The following is an 11,117-nucleotide window of genomic DNA, read 5'->3' as shown; positions in this document are numbered from 1 at the left end:
GCTTTACTCATTCCCCTTGGCCATAATCCTAGAAAAATGCATCCATACCCAGGTGCTAAAATGTCTCCTAGACTGCAACATCCTGTCACATACTCAGCATGGTTTCAGACCTGTCCATAGTACCACTACAGCCCTCCTCTGCTTCACATGCACAGTAAACCATCTCAAAAACGAAGGCCTGCAGGTGTCAACTTTTTTTTTTTTTTATGTCCACAGCATTTGACACAGTTTTGCACCAAATCCTGCTAAACAAACTAAACCAATATCACCTGTCAAAGTCCACTCTTACCTGGTTCCAAAGCTACTTGACTGACTAGTACCAAGCTGTGAAATGGGAAAATTCTTTCTCTCTCGCCTTAGCTGCCCATAACTATAGGAGTCCCACAGGGTTCTATCTTAGGACCACTACTATTCACAATCTTCACAAATGACCTCCATACCTCCACAGCATGAATCTGTTGTTCAGTATGCAGATGACACTACCTTAATCTGTGCTGCACAAAACATTCCCACCCTCCTGCAAACAACTCTACTAGCATTCTCTGATGTTGAAAACTACCTTACCAAATCCCATTTTATCCTCAATCCAAAGAAAACTCAGCTTATGATTATAACCAGTTCTAAGAAAAACACTGATAGCAGTCCATTCACTATCTACTCCACAAATGCTACTTCGGTCACTCCTCCAGTGGCACAGGCTAAGCTATTGGGAATAACCATAGACTTCCACCTAAAATTTGATAGTCCCCTCAACTGTTAAAGTACATGCCAAACTGGGATCACTATACGTATCAAACCATTTCTTATAGGTTCATAGGTTTATACTAGGCTATCTGCCCTAAGGCATTTATAAGCCTAGCCCAAATTATCGTGGCTTACGCCACCCCTTATATGAAAAAATACTGTGCCCATTAGTTTGTTGTGCCTCTGTCCAGCAGTGACACAGAGATGATTCCCGGGGTAAACCTACGATCTCCCATCCACAGGTCTAGATTTCTCTTAAACAGAGTCAGCGAGGTGCTCTGCCTCACATGGACCGGGATTTTATTCCACAGCATAGGGAGTCTCTGAGTGATAAATCTATCCCTCCAGCACGTCCTATTTATATCCGTGCTAAGGTTTAAGTCGCTTGCTCTAGTGGTTTTGGTGGATTTGGATTTTTGAGGTGGAGCATGTCCATTAATTCGGGTTGGACATGGCCTTGTATGTCAGGCACATGTCACCTCTGAGCAGATGGTATGCGACTGAATAGAGCTGGAGTTTCTTCAATCTGGCAGCATATGACAGATTTTGGAGTCCCTTTATCCTTTTGGTGAGGAACTTTTGGGGTCTCTCCAATTGCTGCAGATGTCGGGTGAGATACATCCCGAATGGGGCATTGTACTCGATCATTGGTCTGATAAGTGAAGAGTACAGGGGAACAATGACCTCACTAGATCTGGATGTGAATCCCTTCATGATCAGGTGGGCAATGTAGAAGGTCTTTCTAACCACTTTAGCAATGTGAGTGTCAAAAGAAAGGCCACTGTCAACCTGGGTCCCCAGGTCCCTGGACTCTGGAATAGATTGCCCATACATGTCAAGCAGAGTGCCTCTTTGGACCTCTTCAAGAGGAACCTTGACGATTGGATGGGAGAAAGGAAATTCACCCCAGGGATCACGTCAGTCGCCTTGCTAGACAGGGGTCCAGGAAAGTAAATAATGTGGGAAGAAATAGCCAGGGAATTGTTATGGCTAGGCTTGTATAGGCCCTAGGGCTGATAGCCTAGTACTAACCTATGAACCTCTTCTGTGCTTAGTGGATTGCCACCTATATGGTAGCTTGGGGTTACCTTGTTTTTCCCGAAGGGTATGACTATACATTTTTTGGCGTTTAACTTCAGGCCATGGCTCTGGCACCAGCTATCTGTTTCTGTGAGTCCCTTCTGAAGGATATCCGTGTCCGATGCACTTTCCACTATGGCGCCCAGTTTGCAGTCGTCTGCAAACTTTGTCAGCCAAAGTCCTCCCATGTTGGACTGTACTTCTGAGAAGTAGATGCCAAACAATAGAGGCCAAGGACCGAGCCCTGTGGGACACCACTTGTGACCGGCTTGGAGTCTGACACAGCGCCAGCAACTCTAACCCTGTGGGTTCTGTCCTTAAGCCAGTTTGCAACCCATCTTGTGACATATGGGTTTACATTTAAGCTGGTAAGTTTTTCTACAATACCCGAGTGGGGTATTGTGTCTTGCAAGGTCAAGGTAGGCTGTATGGACTGCCTTTCCCTCATCAATGGCCTTGGTGACTGTTTCAAGAAGTCGACCAAGTTCAAAAGGCATGATCTTCCCTTGACAAAGCCAAACTGGGTCGGGTCCAATGTCTGCAAGTCCCTATATCTTTGTTTATGAGCTCCATTATGATCCTCTCCATAGCTTTGCAGACTAGACTTGTTAAGCTTATGGGGTAATTACCAGGGTCCGTGAGGCGCCTTTGTGGAGTGGGACCACAGTTGCCGTCACGCCACTCCTTGGGCACGTATCCTGTGGTAAGGCTGAGATTAAACAGCTGCCTTATGTGCGGTTTAATTCCTCATTTAGCTCGTGTAGCACACAGCCGGGACACCATCCGGTCCCATTGATGCTGTGTTTTAGCTTTAGAGAGCAGCTTTCACCTGCATTTGAGATGTCCGGGAGGCTACACTTGGCTGGGATAGTTATCTCTCCTTTAGGGGAGGGAAGTTTGCACTGAACCTGTCTGCCAGTATGTTGGCAATGTCTGTGGGTTCAGTGATTTTTGTATCATTTTGGACTATTTCTGAGCATATCTGGGAGTTTCCACCCAGGTTCCTAACATAGCTGAAAAGGCCTTATGATTGTCCTTTGAATCCATGGCAATTTTTCTCTCAAAATTGGCCTTAGTTGATTTTATGAGTGCTCGTATTTTTTACTAATAATGATCAGGGTGACTTCCTTTTATGGATTTTGTTCTATCATGTAATAGCTTTCTCCTCTTATTGTAAAGTTTGTTAATGGCTGGGGTCCACCAGACTGGACGTTTGCCCTTTGTGGAAAGAGTCTTGGTTTTATTTGGGATTGCCTGATCCATGCAGTCCTGGAGGTGTTCATAGAAGGCATTTGTAAGGGCTTCCGCAGCTTGGGTTGTGGTTTCCTCTGGCTCAGGGCCTTGAAGGATACCACACCAGTCTTGAGTAGTGTGAAGTTTGCTTTAGAAGTTCTTCACTATGGTCTTTTTGTTTGGGGTGGGGCGGGATGTGGATTTCCAGTGAGATTAGTTTATGATCAGATCTCACCAATGAGGGATATACTTCGGTGTGGAGCATTTTGTCCCCATGTTTGTGACAATGAGATCTAGTATATTTTCTCCTCTCGTGGGAACAGTGACTAGCTGTTCCATGGCATTTGAATTTATGAACTCCAGGAACCGTTGGGCTAGAAAGTTAGGGCTTGAGTAATGTTCCCAGTCTATATTCGGTAGTTGAAGTCACCCAATATGATGGTGTTTGGAGATACATTTATACCCTCCAGTGTCTTCAGGAAGGCTGTGTGGGGTTCCTGAGTTTGAGAGGGTGGCCTGTAGCATGCTACAATTTGTAGAGCAGTTTTGCCTATGGTTAGTTGCACCTGGATGGTTTCGAAGCCGTGCGTTGCCACCAACCTGGAGGTGTGAGTATCATTTATGAATATGGATACACCCCTCCTTTTGTGGTGTGGTCCGGGTTTTGGGGCGCATGATATGAGGTAAAACCTAATAGTGCCGGGTGCTCTCAGGAGCCTTGAACCAGGTTTCAGTTACAGCACAGACATCGATGTTCTCCATACTGAGAAGGGCCTCGAGTCGTGCATTTTGAGATTTAGACTTCTGGCATTGAGCAGCATTACCCTCAGTTTCTTCCCATTTTTGTTTTCTAGGGTGGTAGGTTTAGAATTTGAGCCTTGCCTAAAGGCACTATGGGGTGGCAAGAGCCTTAGCCAATATCCGAATCCCAGGGTGACAGGTGCAAGCCGTCCCTTAGCAGCGTGGCTTGTCAAGCATGTCATCCCAGGCAGACAGACACTGGATCCCTTTGAATGACACCAGACATTAAGCCAATTGTTAAAGCTGATCATCTTGTCTCTATATTGTGGCATCATTCTTGGTGAAGGAAGGATACTGCTCAGGGTTAGGGTCATACCTGCCTGGGCTACATAATCAGAGAGCTCCTCTGTCTCTTTTCATGTAGTCCAGGGAGGTCTCAGGTCGTTCACACCAGCATGGACAATGACTGTGTCATATTTGTACTTGCCGTGGAGTGACCTGAGTGCTTGTGTTATGTGGTGGATTCTAGCGCCCGATAGGCAGCTTACTGTGACCCTCTCCTTGTTCAGCCTGGTGAGTGGGGCGTCAGTGTGTCTGACTATGGAGTCACCTATGACAAGTATGTTTGGTGTTGTATTTGGCCTTAAGGGCTGTGACTGCTTTGCACACTGCTTTTGTGGTTTGTGTTGCTTGTGGGGTGTCTTGAGGTAGCAGTTGTTTGGGTGTCTGCTTTGGAGGCCTCTGCTGTTTAGGTAAATTTTTACTCAGAGCCTCCAAGTATGTCTTTGTGTGTTTGTGTTTGATTCATTGGAGTGGTAGCATTATGTGAGGCTGGTTTTGTGGTGTGTGTAGTTGCCTTTTCCTCCTGTCTGGTCTTGCCAGTCCTGAGTTGAGAGAGCTCAGCCTCCAGTTTGGCTAAATAGCTGCATCTCTCGCAAGTATTTGTGTTATGTGGGAGGAGGAGAGGGTTGTCTGTGTACATGAGGCAGTTATAACATTGCCTCAAGATTCCCAGATTCACCAGCTGGACTGGAGAGGAGATTGACAACTGACCTTTGGACATGCTAGAATAATATTGGGAAATCCTTAATTGAAAACAAGGGCCAGTGGGGAGTGAGGGTGTAGTGCTTTTAATTTTTAGTGCTGACTTATGTAATTGCTTTAGTGAGCAAGTGCCAGGTAACTTGAGTGCAATGTGTTACAAGTAGCTAAATGCAAAAACGACAAACAGTAACTTTCTTTCAAGTGAAACAAGGAAATAAGTACAGTAAGCAATGCAGATATCACTAGTGATCCACAGAAGCGCTGAGAAGTTGCGTATTAGGTGGAATTAGCTTCCAGGGAAATAACAAGCAAACAAACAACAAGCATATAAACAAAGCTGGATTCAGTAGGCCTGGATCTAGTCTATGCTAGAGCAAACAAGGTGAACCAATTTCAGTAAGATACAGTTCAAATATTCAGGCACTATAAACCTTTAACCAGAAAATTCCCAGCTCAGAAGGGCAGAGTCCAGCCTCTTCTCCCACAAGAGTGCAGACCACGAACCTTCTTAATGTAAAATAACTGGCCTGAAGCCCAAGTGCCTAAACCAGAACTAATACACTTGGACACTGGGCTCTCAATCAGCAGTTCCCAACTTAGAAGGATGAAAGCTACCTGTCCTGCCACCACAGTGCTTGCCACAAACCTTCCTAATGTAAAACAACTGGTCTGAAGCCCAAGTGCTTAATCCAAAAGACTTGAATGATAGCTATACTTTAATCAAGTTACAACCAAGCAGTAATAAATACCATTGAATACTTTAGAGAATGTCTGGATTAGTGCTCAAGTTACACAAACAAAGCTAGATCCAGCAGGCCCGAATCCAGTCTATGCCACAGCAAACAAGGCACCAACTTCAGTAAGAAACAGTTCAGATATGCATGCACTATAAGCCTTTAACCAGAAATTCCCAGCTCAGAAGGGCAGAGTCCAGCCTCTCCTCCCACAAGAGTGCAGACCACGAACCCTCTTAATGTAAAATAACTGGCTTGAAAGCCCAAGTGCTTAAACCAGAATTAATACACTTTTAGAATAACAGACACTGAGCCCTCAATCAGCAGTTCTCAACCTAGAAGGATGTAAGCTACCTGTTCTGCCACAACAGTGCAGACCACAAACCCTCTCAGTGCAAAACAACTAACTGGTCCGGAGCCCAAGTGTTTAAACCAAAAGGCTTAGAATGAGTTACACCAAGCAGTAATAAATACAATTGAGTATTTTAAGATGATGCAAAATAAAAAGAAGTAGGTAAAAACACAAGTACAGTAAAAGCAGATGAATTTTTTTTTTTTTTTTCTGAACAAGTGCTGAGATCAAAGAAACAGATTTGAGTGCTGAAACTAGAAAACTGGCTAGTTATAAAAAAAAAACAAGCTAGAAGGCTTCCCTCAAACACAGAAGGGCTTGGGGGCTCAGAAGCCTACAAATAGTCTGTACCACTTAACAAGAAAGGCAGGAAATAAGCTTAATTTTTTTTTTTTTTTCTATTTCTTACCGACAACACAAGATCAGCCATTGCTTGCTCCCAACTTCTATCCACCCTACTCTACGCATCTCCCATTCTGACTAATCTCAACAAAACTGAACTAAGCAAAATGAAAGCCTGCTATAACAGAATTGCCCACTTTGTTGCAAATTGCTCATGTAGAACTCGTCGCTGTACTGCTTTGAGACAGCTTCACTGGCTTGAACTGCCCAATCTCGTAACCTAACCTATAATCAGCTCTGCCTCTGTCAGTCTGTCTATTACCTCCCCAATAAGTGTCCTGCCCTCAAAAACCTAGTACAATATCACTCGGCCAAAAGACTTCTTAAATCATCAAGCAGACTACTACTAGAAGTCACCAGCAGCAACAATAGTTTTGGAGATGCATTGTGTAGTAGATCAGTGGCTAAAAAATGGAACTCTCTCCCCACTAGCATACAAAACGCATTGTCCAAAGCCTCCTTTAAAAACCTCATTAGGCAACATCTCAAGCAAAGTTGGCATTGCCATGGTTGCTCCCCGGGCTAGTGAAAGCGGAAAAGGTACACATACTAAACCTAGAGAACTTGATAATAGTATTCACTCTTACTCACAAACGCTGGCTAATGCAAAATGTATGTACTGTACCTGTGTACTATGTATGTATTCTACCTGTGTTCCAAATTTCAGCTGTACACCACAAATCTATTAATTACCTTTTATTTTTAAGTTAATATTTTCTTTGTTCTCTCCACTGAAACTGTTGATGTCCTGCATACCACTGTAAAAACATGTGTATTTTGTGTGTATACTGATCTTGTCTAAATAGCTAAATGTATCTGTAATTTTTCTATGTGGAGCTTTTCTCCCTGGGTTTCTGCTGAAAAAGGCCTTTTTGGCTCAGACACCCCTGGTTAACAAATGTAAAATTAAAATAAATAAATTGAATTTACTGGTGCACAGATAATCTAATTTCCTTGCTAGCCCATTGGACCAGAGGCAGGGTGTCCATTTGTTATATCAGCAAACTGGTGTTGAGCAATGGACTTGCGGTAGAGTTGGTTGGGGGGGTAGGAGAGATGGGCATCTGCCACTTCATGTTATCCCGGGGGGGCTTGGGGAAAACTGTGTGTAACCAGTGGTTTAGACCCAGAGCCTCACAGGTCACCTGCCTAATTTGGTGGTCACTATGTCCAGCACTACTTGTGCAGAGGCATATCCCAGACACACTCAGTGCACAAACCCCTCCTATAATTGGGGATTTTGACCATCCGTTGGATTAATAATGTCTCCTTATTCTACACTGGATCTCACTCCACAAACTGTAAACATTGTTTACTGTGAGGTGGACTTCCTGATGATTTTGAGGACCCATCTACATTTGGGATTTCCCAGAAAGAGCATGTGAAGTATTCCGGGCTGTGTAGATGAGGAAGTCCGGGTACAGCCAGCAGCTGTGTAGTGGTGTGGGAGAGGTGCAGGGTTGGCAAGGAGAGCTTCTGAATTTCTGAATTCCCAACTTATGCGTTAGAAGCTTTTGCGACCTATGAGGATATCAGTCTTGAGAATATAGGCTTTAATGCAGTGATCACACTTGTACCTGTTCTGTCTGATTTTATTTTGGAGAACTTTGAAATAATTGTCTAATGTAAGTCTTGTGGATGAACTGGAACATTTTGGTGTCCAGCCAACTCCATGGAATATTATAGGTTTGCACGTAGTCGGGCATGATCAAGGAGACCATTGAGGAGCCTAGCTCAGTTCCCCACTGATTAAGTGACTTTGTTAGTACCACACAGTAGGTAAATGGAGGTTGAAGGAATCCAACTGTGGACTCAAAGAAGCATCTCTTTAGCAACTCGTAGCCTTAGTCCTGTGCACCGGATGCCAGGCAGTTGAGAAATGGAGAGTGCTCTAATGTCTTCTATAGGATTATTATTAACGTATGCATTGTAGATGACAACACGACTCTGCACTACTTTTTCTGTATGAGCTGACATTCCTGGTCCGAACATTATATCTCCTGAAACTTTTTTGGACTTTACCGATGCAAATCATTTGTACTATAAAATATTTGTTTTTCTTAGTTGATTGGGAACTGTTACTTTGCCAGTTTTAAGAATCTGTTATTTTGTCAGTTTTGAACATCAGGCCTCAACATAACTTATTTCTTAACTGTAGGTAAAAATGTTACCAAATTTTCTTTTCCTTACTGGTGATGGATTGATTTTTTTTTTTTTGGTCAGGCTAATCTTTCATTTTAACGGCTTTCAATTGCATTTCTTTTTTTTTTTTTTTTTTTCAAAACAGGTTTATTGTTTTAACATACAAGAGAAATATCATAACAGTTTTATACAAGTGATTAAAAATAGATATGATTATAACTTTCAACAAAACAACTAAAGTATTTACAAAGACATCCACTACAGTCAGATCAATTAATTAAACTAAAATACCATGCTATTGAAATTAGGATTTTTTTAACAAATTTTGTAAATTATCCCATACAATATAATAAGATGTTTTTCTAGTTGTTCTTGACCTAATTGTGTTTATTTCCATATGGCACACTATATTCATAACATTTTTAAATTCATTGAACGAAGGAGGTGTATCTGAAATCCAATTTCTGGTTATTATTTTCCTAGCCACTGCTAGAATAGACCATAACAAGGAAGCTTAACCTTTTAACACTTTGAGGTACAGGTGTGTTGAATAATGTAAGATTTAGAAATAATGAAATTATCTGTAAAAGAGCCTGCAAAATTCATTAACTGACTTCCAGTATTCTTTCAATTTTATACAGTCATAAAACATATGAGCCCAGTCAGCATTAATTTCTACATTACATCTCTTACATAGATTATCTTTATTATTTATTTTATTCATCATCAAAGGTGTATAAAAGATCTATGTAAAAATTTCCATGTATAAAGTCTCCAGACAATGGAAGACGTAGTTCTATAGGCAGATTCCAATATATATTGTTTATCTTGTTGATTTGGTGGGTCCCCATTAATAGAAGTGAAATAATTCCAGTATGTATCTACACTGTAAAAAGTTTCTTGTCTGATAAAGGTAAACTTTCATACATACATAAAATTATCAGAAACTTTGTTGTAAATTTAATATCAAGTAATCAATCAGTGTTGAAATAGATTCTTTAACTGTTATAGACATTAGATCTATTCTATCAATGAGATGTTGTCTAAAGGTCTGAACCTCTAACCAGCAAGTTTCTCTTAGATTAAATTCTTGTTTTAAGAAATCTAGATTTTTAACTTTATTATCAGATATCAACTGATACCAGTACTTTAGATCATTATCTATAGCTAAATGAGTTCCTTCAGAAGTAGATGTCAAAAGCATACCCTGAGTATACATTATAGGGAATATAATAAAATTCCATTCCCTATACCTAGGGTGCATGAATATAAAGTTACGATAGCTAATTTTCAATTGCATTTCTGAGATGGTACCAGTACACCTCTGAAATCCTAACTTATTCTCCTGTTGCAGGTGACCTATTGCAATATTTTCTTATTGTTTTTTTTTATTATTTTGTAATTTTATTTTTTAGCAAATTTTCATGTGCTGTGGTAAACACTTTGTTCAATATATCTGTTGTGTATCTGATGTTTAGATCATAACTTCTGTAGGTAAGCAAAATCTGTACTGTAGTAAGTGTTTTGTACAATTACTCCTTTCTTTTTTATGCTTTGAGTTTGTGGTATCCCAGCTGAGCTTTGTATCGTAAATATGTTTCACAGAATTTCCCGCATATATGCCATTGCTGTCTATTCCTTTTCTGTGCTGTTCATGCATTGTTAAATGCTGTTGACCCAAAGCAGCTAGTCTGTCCTCTCGTAAGAATAACAGTTCTACACTATTCTGACTGGCATCTACTTGCAACACAACTGACTTATTCAAGTAATGGTGTTGGTTCACCATTTCAAAACTCTGTGCCTGCTCAGCAGTGCACCCCAGGTTATAGCTTGCTGTACTGGTTTTCAGAGGTATAGTTGTCTCAAAATGTTTTACTTGCAAACCTTGTGAGCTACAGGCTCATTCTTTAAAAGTTATGTAATGCTTTATCATATTCTGGCCTTGGCAGATGTGCAGTTAGTCTCACTTTTTTTTCCTGTATCAAATTTTCTGTCCCTGTGATGTCAAGATATGATTCATGTATATTTACCCCTCCATAATTTGAAATTAATAAATAATGCTGAAACATTTTACAGAATTACAATGAAAAATTAAAATGCAAAGAACTGATTATACCAGAATGGTGTTGTGCAATGGTGATGGACAGGTTGACAGACGAGATCAGGCAGGAGTCCCCGTGGACTATGATGATTGCAGATGACATTGTGACCTGTAGTGAGAGTAGGGAACAGGTGTAGGAGACCCTGGAGAGATGGAGATATGCTCTAGAGAGAAGAGGAATGAAGGTCCGCAGGACTAAGACAGAATATATGTGTGTGCATGAGAGGGAGGATAGAGAAATGGTGAGGATGCAAGGAGTAGAGGTGGCAAAGGTGGATGAGTTTAAATACTTGGGGTCAGTAGTTCAGAGTGTGTGTGTGTGTGTGTGTGTGTGTGTGTGTGTGTGTGTGTGTGTGTGTGTAAGAGAGGTGAAGAAGAGAGTACAGGCAGGATGGAGTGGTGGAGAAAAGTCAGGAGTGATTTGTGACAGACTAGTACCTGTAAGTGAAAGGGAAGGTCTACAAGAGGGTAGTGAGACCAGCTATGTTATATGGGTTGGAGACGGTGGCATTGACAAAAAGGCAGGAGTTTGAGCCGGATGTGG

The sequence above is a fragment of the Protopterus annectens genome, chromosome 1.part1 (genome assembly GCF_019279795.1).
Source record: "Protopterus annectens isolate FY-2018-M chromosome 1.part1, PAN1.0, whole genome shotgun sequence".
In the NCBI taxonomy this organism is placed as follows: domain Eukaryota; kingdom Metazoa; phylum Chordata; order Ceratodontiformes; family Protopteridae; genus Protopterus; species Protopterus annectens.
Note: the sequence above shows the minus strand (reverse complement) of the source record.